The following is a 13,318-nucleotide window of genomic DNA, read 5'->3' as shown; positions in this document are numbered from 1 at the left end:
AGAATTAGATCATAAACCATGCATCCCCTAGAAAAAAATGTAGGTTAATGCTCCAGCATGCAGGCACAGGCTACAACTTTCTCAATAGGACCACTAAAACTCAGGAAATAATGCTGAGAGTTAATAAATGAAATGGCATCAAATTAAAAACCTGCCCGCCAAAACTAAGCAATTAGGAATGTGAAGAGAGAACCCACAGAATGGGAGAAAATCTTTGCTAGCTACTCTTATGACACAGGATTAATATCTAGAATATACAAAGAATTTGGAAACTATAAAAAATCCCAATTAATAAATGGGCAAATTCAACACACACACTTCTCAAAAGAAGAAATCCAAATGGCCAACAAATATATGAAAAATATTCAGCATCATTAACAGTTAGGGAAATGCAAATAAAAACTACACTGAGATGTCTTCTCACACCAGTCAGAAGGGGACTCATCAAGAATGCAAATAATAAATGCTGAGGAGGAAATGGAGAAAAATGAATATTTTTACACTACTGGTGGGATTCTAGATTATTACAACAACTATGGAGATCAGTATGGAAGTTTCTCAAAGTACTAGGCATAGAATCACCATATGACCTGCTATACCACTCCTCATTATTTGTCCTAAAATCAACATATTATAGTGCTACTCATGTTTATAGCAGCACAATTCACAATAGCCAAACCATGGAACTTAGGTGTACATCTACAGATTAACAGATAAAGAAAATGTTATACATACACAATGGAGTTTATTCACCCATAAAGAAAAATGACATTCTGTCATTTACAGAAAAATGAACAGAACTTTAGACCATTACGTTAAATGAAATATTCTAAATTCAGGTGAAGGGTTTTATGTTTTCTCTCATATGTGGAAGATAGTGAGGAAAAAGAAAAAGAAAGGTGGTGTGGTGGGGGGAAGGATCTAATGAAAATCAAAGGGAGATCAGTAGAGGAAAAGGACCAGGGGTGGGAAGGAAGTATTGGGCAGTGATATTGCTCAAATTCTATTGTCATATTTTGTGCATACAGGAATATGTAACAACAAATCTCACCATTATGTACAACTATAATGCACCAATTAAAAATGTGGGAAGAAAAAAAGTAATGAAAGTACTGGTAGAAGATATGAGTGACTGCTCTTTATAAACCCAGGGGCAGGGCTGGGGATATAGGTCAGTGGTAGAGTACTCGTCTTGCATGTGAGAGGCCCTGGGTCTGATGCCCAGCACCACAATCAAATAAAATAAACAGGAAGTTAACGAGATTGCAGCAAGTAAGTAAAAATTGAAATGCTCTTACCAGAGGGTAAGAGAACATGTTCTAGAAGAGCAGCCTGGGTTCAAATCCTGGTTCCACATACATATTAGCTTTATGACCTTGATAAAGTTACTTAATCCATCTAGGCCTCGGTTTTCCCATTTGTAAAACTATGATACCTACCTAATAGAGTGGACTAAGGAGAAGAATTATACTCAGAAATATTCTGGAATAATATAAACCAAAATAATATTAAAATGTAAATAGTTGTTATTTCAAGGTGATAGAATTGTGGGTGAATATTTTGATAATTTTAAAAAACTTATTTGTATTTTAAAAAGTGAATTAAAATGTTATTTCTCCCTGAGTATAGGCATAGGCATACAGTTGCAATTATGATCATAGACTCTGGAGCCCAACTTCTGAAGCTCTATTTCTAATTCTATTACCTGTGTGAGCTTAAGTACTTAGTCTTTATTTCAGTTTCTTCATCTGTAAAATGGAGATACTAATACTTCCATCATAGAATTAAATAGTTAATAATATAAGTGAAGTAATAAGAATAGTACCTGGCAGATAGTGTTGGATGAATGTTTTCAAATATTATTAAATATTTTCCTCTTTTATGTTCTTTCTCTTAAGATTCCTATTCTTTGGATGCCTATAATACAGTGGTCAACACAGTAAGCTACAGTTACATGAGTGTAGCTCCTTATAGTTTAGTGCAGATGTTGGCAGACTATGGCTCATGGGTAGGCCACCCTCAAGCTAAGAATGGTGTTTACATTTTGAAAGCATTGTTTAAAAAGAAAAAAAGAAAGAATATGCAACATAGACCTTCAAATTTTAAAATATTTATTATGTGGCCCTTTGTATAAAAATTTTGCCCAACATTGGCTTAATACATTTCCCCTTTCAAATATATTTGCAATTTGAAATCACCACAGTATAGATAATAAGGAATAAATCTTTAAAGGAAGAAGGATGATTCTGGACAAGAAAGATTTTATTTCATTTTTTTGAATATTTGGGGAATTCCCAGCTCTCTAGTGAGATAATTTTTCTACCAATGATTAAGAATCACTTCAGGGTGACTAACAGTGTGGTAGAATAAAACAGTTCCAAAGGTATTTAAACTTGAGACTGAATGGGATCTCAAAAGATTATTCTGTTTCTTCTGGACAATTCTGTCCTGATGGTATTGGCAATCCAACTTCCATGGGAAGCCAGGATCATATTGGTCCAGAATCAGCAAGTTTGCCAGGCTAAGTATCCAGTTCTTTGCCACAGACACTTGAGGTAGTGAGTGTGGGAGTAGGAAAGCTGACTCAGCAAGTCTTTCAGAGAAAGAAATTTGCAGGAAGTAAAATCATTAGAAACGTAAGGTTGTTAAAAAGCAACTGTTTTGAAAAGGAAGGCAGTTTTGAGCTATCTTTTTTTGTTTGTTTGAAAATAAATAGTGTTAACTACTTTAAAAAATCTCAGGGCAACTTTTACCTACTATTTTAATCAACCTTGACCACCTTGTAGATTTTTCATTTGTTTTCATATGTATAAAAACAGCCACAGGCAAGAGAAGAGAGTAGGTCCTGCGTAGAGATAAGACATTCCTCTGAGGGCACTCAAGTGAGACTGTAGGAAGCTGACAGATGAAGTTGATGAGGAGGTAAGGGATACATTTTTTATTGAATCCAGGAGTCCCATCAGTGTGTAATATCAACAGCATGGGCAGTGGAGGGTGACTTCCTTTCTGACCTTAATTGGGTCTGCTGAGATTCAAATATGAGTGGTCTAATGAGGATCTGTGAACCTCTGTGGCAGAGCAAGACAGGCAGGCACATTGGACACAACAGAACAGTCTTTAGTTGTAACATGGTAGGAGACAATTTAGACTACAGCACAGATTCTGCATGTGAACTTGACTTTTGGCCTAGCTCCTGAGTTCTAAATCCATTTTGGGGATGGTGAGCTCCAGAGTCTGTGCCTTTCCTCTGTGACCATTTTTTGTATTAAAAAGGTGGTGGTGGTGGTATTGCTGATACTGACCTTTTTTTTTTTTTTTTCCCAAGAAAGATCATTTAAAAAACAAATACCAGGGCTGGGGCTGGGGCTCAGTGGCAGATCTCTTGCCTAGCATGCATGAGGCACTGGGTTCTATCCTCAGCACCACATAAAAATAAACAAATAAAATAAAGGCGTTCTATCCATCTACTGCTACAATAAAATAAAAAATAAATACCATATAAAAATACCATTGTTTCAGAAAAGAAAAATATTTGTAAGGGAGATGTAATATGATAATATAAATTTGAAATTAAAATTAGAATTGTTTTAGCCTTCATAAAACACTCAGAAAGATGAAGACTTTAGAACAGTCTATAGGAAAAACTCTTTTTCACCATGTTCCTATGAGTTTGTTTCATCCTGTTTTCCTCTTTGTTCCTTCATTTTTTACTCTTTGCCTTTGGTCTTTCCCCCAGCCCTCAAATGTTTCCATATTTCAATCACACTTTCTTTTTCTTAATTTCATTACTTTAGTAGAGACTTGAGTCAACTATTGGAAGGCAGATGGGAGAAGCAAGTAGAGGAACAAGACACTCAGTCTGAGAAGCTAAGGTCCAGAAGGGCAGGAACTTTGTTTTGTTTTCCACTATATATAAAGGCTTGTAAGCCTGGAAACAGGGCCTTAGAATGCAGGTGCTTGATAAATGTTCATTGAATAAATGAATAAAATACAGGCAAGGTATATACATTTCTTTTGTAATGCTCCATAAATAACAGAAAGGTATTAGTCACTGCTCTTACTAGAAGTAATGAGCACATTTCAAAAAATCATTGCAGAAATAGAAGAAAAATCCCAATTAATAACATACCATCTTAACCCAGCCATTACTCACTTTTATTGTTATTTAAATATTTTATAATATGTAATTATAGCATATCTGAACTCAGAAAAATTTGGATGGAATATGAAACTTATTTTCAGAAGAACCAATTTCCTTTATGCACAAGAGATCACAAAAACAAACTTATACCTGTTACTTGATCTGAAGAAATGTTTTATAAAATGTCAGTGCAAGAGGGCATGTGGTATAAAACACAGAAGACATGCCCCATCTCTCTGTGTGGTCCTGGGGATTGAATCTTAGGCCTCAAACATGCTAAACAAGCTCTTTGCCACTGAGCTACAGCCCCATCCCCAAAGCATACATTCTCTTGCTTTCTTCTAAAGGGTTTCAATGTTCCCATCTGTAAAATGAGAAGACTGTGGCTCCATAGTCTCAAAGGCCTTCTTTAAGTATGGAACTTAGTGATTCCTAAAATAGATTTTGTTTTACATTATGATTGTAAAGCAATTTATATACCTAAATTTATATATTTTTATGTAATGGTAAACGTTAATGCAGACATAGGAATCACTTCCACGCAGAAGTAGACTTTACAAATGCACACAGGAGTCATTTCTAATTTTTTCAGTATCAATTTTTTTTAAACCTGGAGAAAAGCAGTAAGTAGTTTCACTTACTAGATAAACTGATTGTTAGTGACTCCATTCGCAAAGATAAATCTTCATCCTAAAAACCAACAAAACAAAGTTAATTCAAAGTGACAACAAATATGAGAAATCTAAGCGGAAGATAAAACAGAATTGGTTCATTGATAGAGAAATAGGCTGGCCCGTGAGTAGCTTCCGCCCTGTCACGCCCTCAAAACCGGCCCAGTCACGCCAATCCCGGCACTCACAACGGTCTCTTACCGCCCTCTGCAGGGCTCTTCAAGTCGGGCTACTGAGGACTAAAGCAAGGCCGTAGGGGCGCAGGGCCGATGAGGTCACATATGCGCGCGGCCCAAAGCAGGAAGTTAGTCTTCTCCACTTCCTCTCCTCGGTCCAGTTCAGGATTCCTGACGCGGAAGTAGAAGGCATCTATGTTAATCCTTGCTACTGTGTACAGTTCAGGTGAGTTGGGAGCTGACCGGTTTTTGTTTTTGTTTGAAAGCGTGCCTGGGTGTATTTGGTTTAAGCTCAACTCCTTGCCGAGCTTCCCCTGGGGGAATAAGGGGGATGAGAAGAGCCTCTGATGTGTCATTGCTGTGGTTTTTGAGTTAAGAAAGATGAAGCAGGGTTCAAACTCTCTACGCAAACTAAGGGGACTCGGTGCCCTTTTAGATTTTGTAATTTTAGAAGTAATACTTTTTAGGGTGTTGTACATGGGGTTAAGACAATGTGTATGAAGCATTTAGCTCTGGTTTTACAAAATATATTCGAGATTTCACTACCCTTCCCCATCTTGTTAGTCGCATACTAGCGGTTTTCTTCTCAGTATGACTGAGAAATATTCAGTTTACATGAGGTAATGCATCTTACAGAAGTATCATGCGTTGTTCTTTATTATGAATTCTTGGCAGTGTTTTGCCGTTTCTTTTTTTTGGGGCGGGGGGGGGTGTGCCATGTATAGCAACAGTGATTTCTGCTTTTCTGGAGAGATGAAAGTCCAATTAAGATCAGTAAGGGGAGAAATGCATTGTTCCAAAGAACTCCATATTTACTTATCTTGCTGTGTCAAAAGAAGATCAGCTGGAATGTGTTGCCTTAGGGCCTGTGATTAGCCATTTTCATTAGAAGCCCCTTAATAGGCCAATTGTAGAGAAGAAGGGAACATAAATCCTCTTCTTTTTTAAAAAATATTTTTTTTTAGTTGTAGTTGGACACAGTGCCTTTATTTTATTTATTTAATTTATTTTTATGTGGTGCTGAGGATTGAACCCAGCGCTCTGCCACTGAGCCACAAGCCCAGTCCCACTCCTCTTCTTTTATTTCTTGGACCTCACAAGTTACAAGTACAGAGATTTTCAGTATGTTAAGTTTGGACATTAGCCCTTAATATATGGTTTTGAGAAATTGAATCAGTTTGAGAGAGAAATTGAAGACAATTATGAAATATTTATTATTTTTGTAATTTGTTGATTGAGGAAGTTAATAACAGGCTGTGTGAGTCACTATGACAAAGTACATGAGAAAAACAACTTAAAGGAGGAAAGATTTGTTTTGTTCATTGTTTCAGAGGTAAACCATGATCACTTGGCTCCATCACTGTGGGCTTGGAGTGAGGCAGAACATCATGACTGGGAGCACCTAGTGGAGAATAATTGCTCCTTAGAGCAGAGGAGGGTCTTGGAACAAAAATATGTCCTTCAAAAATACCCTTCCCCACACTGACTTATGTCTTCCAGCTAGGTCCTACCTCCTGAAGTTTCCACTATCTTCCAGAAACTGCCACCAGCTGGAGACCAACCCTTTAACACATGGGCCTTTGCTGGGGGTTCCAGATCCAAATTGTAACAGGCTGTTTATTCACCTTGCTAGATATTATATGAGTACTTGACTGGAGAAGAGCTGCTAATGTAAAAATTATTGGTATTTTTGAAGTCTGATATTTTTTGTGTTATAAATTGAAAAATAAAGGTAACACAGTTTCCATTGCATAATTCACCCCTAGACCAGTTTAATTTGTTTACATTTTTTGTCTGATTGCAAAATAACACATACTCATTAAATAAATCATAATATTTCTGAAATGATAGAGCCCCCATTAATCTTTCAGAAATGTAATTTCACTTTTTCCTTTTGCTGTATGTATTACCGTTTCTTTCCTTTAAAAGTATAATCCATTCTTATGCAGTTTACCACTGAGAATATCTTGGATATTTTTAATTGCATTAGGTATGCTACGATTTTTTTTAGCACCTGTATGGTAACATAGCATACCACAATTTGTTAAATAATTTTACTATTGGTGGGCATTTGGGGTTCTTTTTGCTATAGCAAATGTTAGGATGGGCATACTTTTTTATAACAATATTGTTATATTTTTGTCCTTTTTTTTCCCTTTGTTTAATTCTAAAGAAGTGGAAATGTTGAGTTAAAAGATGAACATTTAAAATTGTGATAGATGGGGCTAAATTATCCTCCAATAATAGTATTTGAGACTTTCCTGTTTTCTCATATGTTCACTAATGGTCAGTACTGTTAATTACTATTGATTTTCGGTTTAGCAGAGAACTGCTCATTCAATTTTTGAGGTCACTATTTCATATTAGTGTTGTAATCCAGTTCATATTTCAGTTCTGTAATAATAAATTATTATCAAGTGATTCATTTCAACAATAAATATTTTAAGTTAAAGATTTGAGGGAAAACTATTTATGATGGGTAGATATCAGGAATATGAACCTTTCTGAAAGAAAGGACAGCTTAAGCAAAGATAGGGGGACTAGAATGGGTTCTGAGATCTGAGAGGTGATGATGCTAGGCAGTGAGTTTGATTGAAGATAATAGAAGAGATAGCTGGAAAAGTAGTTTGAACTAAGTGGTGGGGGCTTCGAAGGTGGAGTCTATTTTTTTCTGAGAGGGAACTGAAAAGGTCTTTAATCACAGAATGAGGGACATAATCAGATCTTTCTTTTACAAATATCAGTATTGTGGCAATTTTGAGTGACTGGTGTAAGAAGCAAGTTAGTTAGCTGGTATGGCTTGTGGAAGAGAATATGAAGACTTAAGAGCATGAGAACAGAAAAAAGTAGAGAGATTGGAGTTCAGAGATGAAGCTGAATCTACATGATTTGATGACGGTTGAGGAAGAGGAAGAAAGCAAAGTTCACTTAGATTTTTATCATGGGTGACTCTCTTAAGTTTCACTGAGAGATGAAATTACTTGTGAAAGATTTGTTACTTTTTAAAGACTCAGCATTTATTTTCTCTTATTTTTGAATTGCTGTTAGAATTTCTGCTGAATGTTCTGTGCCTTGTTCAGCTCTGTTTATGTTAGTAGTACTTCAACTTGTACATACTATCAATAAAAAAGTTCACAAATAGTAATTTATACCTGTCTTATAGTACCATTATGTTGTATACATTATACAGCATGTAGAAGTGTACATTTTCAAAGGCTAAGACACGAATACATTAGAGTTTTAGTATTTTTCCCCCTACATTCCATTGGATTATCTTGCACCCTCTGAGGAAATGTTGGTCTGATATCTAGCTGACAGTGTTCTGTCCCATTCTCCAGTAGAGGTCACCTTTGAGCATGGAAGAGAGAACAGGCTGTTGAGCTGTGAAAGGTAGTCTTTATTCCTGAGTTAGAAGAAGGATTTTATTTCTGAATTTCTAAATTAATGCATTTTTGGAAGAAATGTTGTTATAGAATAGTATGTGGAGTTATGGAGAACTGAAGAATAGTAAGCTCAGTTGAGTTTAGATTTGTTTTTATTGTTTGATGTTTGCTTTGAGAATGCTTTGCCTTTTGAGTTTGAATGTTACTCGAGTCTATAGTTTTAGACTTTTCCTAGTTCTTTTGAGAATCTGTAGACTATGTGAGCCACAGGAATGTTTCTAGCATGTAGGCACAATCTAAGTTTTTGTTCAAATTGGAGTAATTGAAAAACACATACAAAGAGGTTTTCATTGAAATTGATCCTAAAAGCAGTATGTTAAGCAAGAATTTTAGTGGTGGGTTGGAATTATCTATCTTTATTTTCTATTTTATGCATAATTGAGAGAAGGGGCAAAGGGACATACCTCCTCTAAGTAAGATACCGATGTAAGGAATTAGAAATCAAGAACTAAATTTGTTGCAGCCATATATTCTATTTAAAAAAAAATACTGCTTAAGCCTATATAACAGCTTGTCTCATGGAAGAGAGAACACTGGAGTAGGTTACACTTTCTTGCTATAGCAAGCTCAAATTGTATCAGACAGTTTCAGTAATCTGTCATAGAGTGTTGCTTGCAAGCAGTCATATATTCTAAAAAAGAGAAAGTAGTTTTTTAAAAAAAAAATCTATGTGTTGTATGATTCAGAACTTAAGTAGTTTAGGAACAAATCTATGTGTTGTATGATTCAGAACTTAAGTAGTTTATAGGAACAAATCCTCTGATAGATTAAGAAATAGAAGAACGATTTTCTCTTGCTTTCCTAATAAAATATTTCCTGTGAATGAAGGTGCTCATTTAATAGGGACCTATGATTATAATCATATATAAGTTCGTAGTTATTAAGGTTTTATGGGGCTCGGGATGTGGCTCAAGTGGTAGCATACTTCCCTGGCATGTGTGAGGCACTGAGTTCTATCCTCCGCACTACATAAAAAATAAAATAAAATAAAAATACTGTGTCCACCTAAAACTAAAAAAAATAAACAATAAATATTAAAAAAAGGTTTTAATCCCATGATAGAAGCTGAAAGTGTTGTCAAACAGGTGTAGACAGTCCTGGGTTAGTCTTGTGTAATATGGTGATGGGGTAGAGGAAAATGGTAAAAATTACATTTGAATGTTTATATAAAGCTGGGCACATTGGCTTATGCCTATAGTCCCAGCTATTTGGGAAGCTGAGGCAGGAGGATCACTTGAACTTGGGAATTTGAGCAATATAGAGAGGTCTCATTGTGGAGTGTTTGGATTAATTATCACAACTAGATTTTGTGTGTATTTATGTGAATGTGTGCTAGAGATTGAAAACCCAGGGCCTCATACATGCTAAGCAGGTACTGTATAACTGAAGTACACACCCAGTTCCCTAACTGCATATTTTTGAACATAAAAATTGTTTTAAATTTTTGCATTACAACCAAGGGGACAATCAGGTAAAGTGAATGAGATGGATATTAGAATCAGGAGCTGTTGACCAGAGGTCTTTATATGGTAAGAATTAAAGCTATAAAGCCTGCATGGATTTCAAGGATAGCATAAATCCAGTAAAATATATTTAGCTAGAAATCAGATAATCTGAGGTATCGGCTTTCAGGGCTGGATTTAGAAGTTGAAAACAGGAGACCAGAGGCAAAGAAGCCTGGTATCTAAGGGCAGGGAAAGATCAAATACTTGGGAAGTTGGAAGACAAGGCAGAAATGAAAATGTCATTTATTAGGAATAAACCAAAGGTTTAGAAACCAGGAGGACAAAGTAGAGATGGAGAAGGACTCCTGGTTTTGGGTAGAGAAGGCAAATAAGATCAAATAGAGAAAGAAAAAAAAAAAAACAAGAATAATTCTAGGGCAGTGATGGTGCCATCACATTCTTCTTTATGTTAAAAATGATAGCAGCCCTGGGTTCACAGATAACTAACAGAAGCAGTGAGCTAGGGAGTGAAGAGTGCTGAATTATTACCATTAGCACCAAGAGAGCTAAAAGTATAGGTATTTTCTTATAAAAAGGACTGTGATGCTTGTAGGATGATAATATGGTCATTTAGTTACTTAATGCAGATATTTGTGTAATATTATATGTGTTATTTTATGCAGCTTTCCAAAAGATTTGGGATACCTGACCATTATGGCATCAAGAAACCTCTGGTATATGAGAAGTAACCTTTTCTTTGGTTCAAGATGTTGGATGATTCGCTATTCAGCTGAAATCCTCAAATAAGTTTCATTTAGGCTTTTTGGTGTGACATGTAATAATGGAGACAAAGAGCCTTTGGAGAATGAGGACCTATTGAACAACTTACTTACTATGGGGGTTGATATTGACATGGCAAAGAAACGACAGCCTGGAGTTTTTAATAGAATGGTTACTAATGAGCAGGACCTAAAGATGTTCCTTTTGTCCAAAGGAGCTAGCAAAGAAGTGATTGCTAGCATCATATCAAGATATCCACGAGCTATAACACGCACTTCTGAAAGTCCTTCAAAACGTTGGGATCTGTGGAGAAAGATTATGACATCAGACCTTGAAATTGTAAATATTTTGGAACGTTCTCCTGAATCCTTTTTTCGGTCCAATAATAATATAAATTTAGAAAATAATATAAAGTTCCTCTACTCAGTTGGATTGTCCCAGAAATGCCTATGTCGATTATTAGCCAATGCCCCTCGCACCTTTTCTAATAGTCTTGATTTGAATAAACAGATGATTGAAGTTTTGCAGGAAGTCTGTTTGTTCTTAGGTCACAATGATCCCACAGATTTTGTCAGGAAGATAATTTCTAAAAATCCTTTCATCTTAATTCAGAGCACCAAACGGGTGAAAGCTAACATTGAATTTTTACAGTCAACTTTCAACTTGAACAAGGAAGAACTGCTGCAACTGCTATGTGGTCCAGGAGCTGGAATTCTAGACCTTTCTACAGAATGTGCCAAAAGAAATTATACAAATATCAAAGAGAAGCTGTTTTCTCTCGGATGTACTGAAGAAGAGGTACAGAAATTTGTCTTAAGCTATCCAGATATGATGTTCTTGGCAGATAAAAAGTTTAATGATAAAATAGACTGCCTCATAGAAGAAAAAATTAGTATTTTACAAATAATTGAAAGTCCTCGGGTTCTGGATTCAAGCATAAGTACTTTAAAAAGTCGAATCAAAGAATTGGTACATGCTGGCTATAACTTGAGTGTCTCTAACATTGCTCTTCTATCTTGGAGTCAAAAAAGATTTGAAGCTAAGCTGGAAAAAATTAAACGGCTAGAACAGTGCCTGGGGAGTTAAAAAAAAAAAAAAAGTCTTGGGGCTGGGGTCGTGGCTCAGTGGTAGAGTACTTGCCTAGCATGTGTGAATCACTGTGTTCGATCCTCATACCACATAAAATAAATAAATAAAATAAAGGTATTGTGTCCATCTACAACTGAAAAAATATTTGTTAAAAAATTCTTATAATGTATTTATATAATTTAATTTTGAATTTGGGCCTTTCAGAAAGGACAGTTTTGATTTCTTCACCACAAACATGTAATAATCCTTTGGGTATTTTATTTTAAAAGTTCATAAGAACTCAATATTGGCATGCTTAAGTGTAGTCTTCCTAACTACTACTGTATTTTGAATTAATGGCTGCTATATAGTAGTGGTAGTTCCTGAATGCCATGTAAAACAAATGCAGAAAATAAGCTTTTGTTTGGACTGAAAAATCAACAGATTTGGGCTGGAGATATAGCTCAGTGGTAGAGTGCTTGCCTAGAATTCATAAGGTCATGTCCAACACTGATCCCCAGCATAGAAAAAAAAATTGACATTCATTCAAATAGTTCTCTTCCCTCATGGTTTTGAATGGCAAGCTATTTCTTCTGTTATTCCAGTGCAATCAGTTATGGTCCATCAGTAAAAGTCTGACAGAATAGAAAGGAGGGATTTTCTCGGTTCCAAATTCCATATTTTCTGTTCAAACCATTAATGTGTCTCCCAACCTAGGATTTACCATGAGTTTGCCCTGACAAGGGCAACTGTGGTAGATAGAAGAATAATGGCCACCTAAAGGTCCCCAGAAACCATGAGTATGTTATAGTGCAATGGGTTTTATAGATGTGATTATGTTAAAATATGATTAAGTTAAGGGTCTTGAGATGGGGAGGTTATCTTGATTAATTGGGATGGGCTCAGTGGAATCACAGGATCCCAAAAAGTGGAAAAGAGAGGCAAATAGGAGGTCAAAGTGGTGGAATGTAGAAACACTTGACCACTTTTGCTGGCTTTGAAGGAGGAAGAAGCCATGAGGCAAGGAATGCAGGTGGCCTATAAAAAATGGAAAAGGCAAGGAAACCGGTTCTGCCCTGGGGCCCCTAGAAAGAAGTGCAGGGCTGCTGGCACCTTGATATTAGCCCAGGGAGAGTAGTATCAAACTTCTGATGTGCAGAACCATCAGAATAAATTTGTGTTGTTTTAAACCAGTGAATTTTTGATAACTTGTTACAGCAGCAAATAGGTTAATAACTGATTAGTTGTATTTAAAGGAGGATGTCACAAAATGTGGTCTTTTATTATTTCTTTATTTCTTCCTCTTATAAGTAAATTATATTAAAATTTACTTTTCTGGAATTTCTAATGTTAGTGTTTATGACATCTAAATGTGTTGATAAAAAGCTAAGTGTAAATATCTAAATAAAGGAATATTTTTGCCTACTGAATGTAGTTTAAAGAAATGGTGGTCATGTATATTTATATTTTGTTGGCATTTCATTTAATATAAATAAACAGGAATTTCTGGAGGCATTGACTTAAAAATTACAAATTAGATCATGACTATATTTTGAACATATTAATAATCTAGCTCTAATAGCAACTGAGGAGG

General features: G+C 35.7%; 1 non-coding gene and 1 pseudogene across 1 annotated transcript; one reads left to right on the top strand and one right to left on the bottom strand.

Annotated features, from left to right (window-relative positions):
- Nucleotides 1-5,154: 5,154 nt before the first annotated feature.
- Nucleotides 5,155-12,994, top strand: LOC144253700 (transcription termination factor 1, mitochondrial pseudogene; annotated as a pseudogene).
- LOC144254035 (small nucleolar RNA SNORA28) lies at nt 8,920-9,045 on the bottom strand. Its single transcript, XR_013343409.1, has one exon. It is a non-coding gene; the product is annotated as a small nucleolar RNA SNORA28 (small nucleolar RNA).
- Nucleotides 12,995-13,318: the final 324 nt, after the last annotated feature.

The sequence above is a fragment of the Urocitellus parryii genome, chromosome 3, assembly GCF_045843805.1.
Source record: "Urocitellus parryii isolate mUroPar1 chromosome 3, mUroPar1.hap1, whole genome shotgun sequence".
Classification (NCBI taxonomy): Eukaryota; Metazoa; Chordata; class Mammalia; order Rodentia; family Sciuridae; genus Urocitellus; species Urocitellus parryii.
Note: the sequence above shows the minus strand (reverse complement) of the source record. Positions and strands in the feature narration are given on the sequence as shown.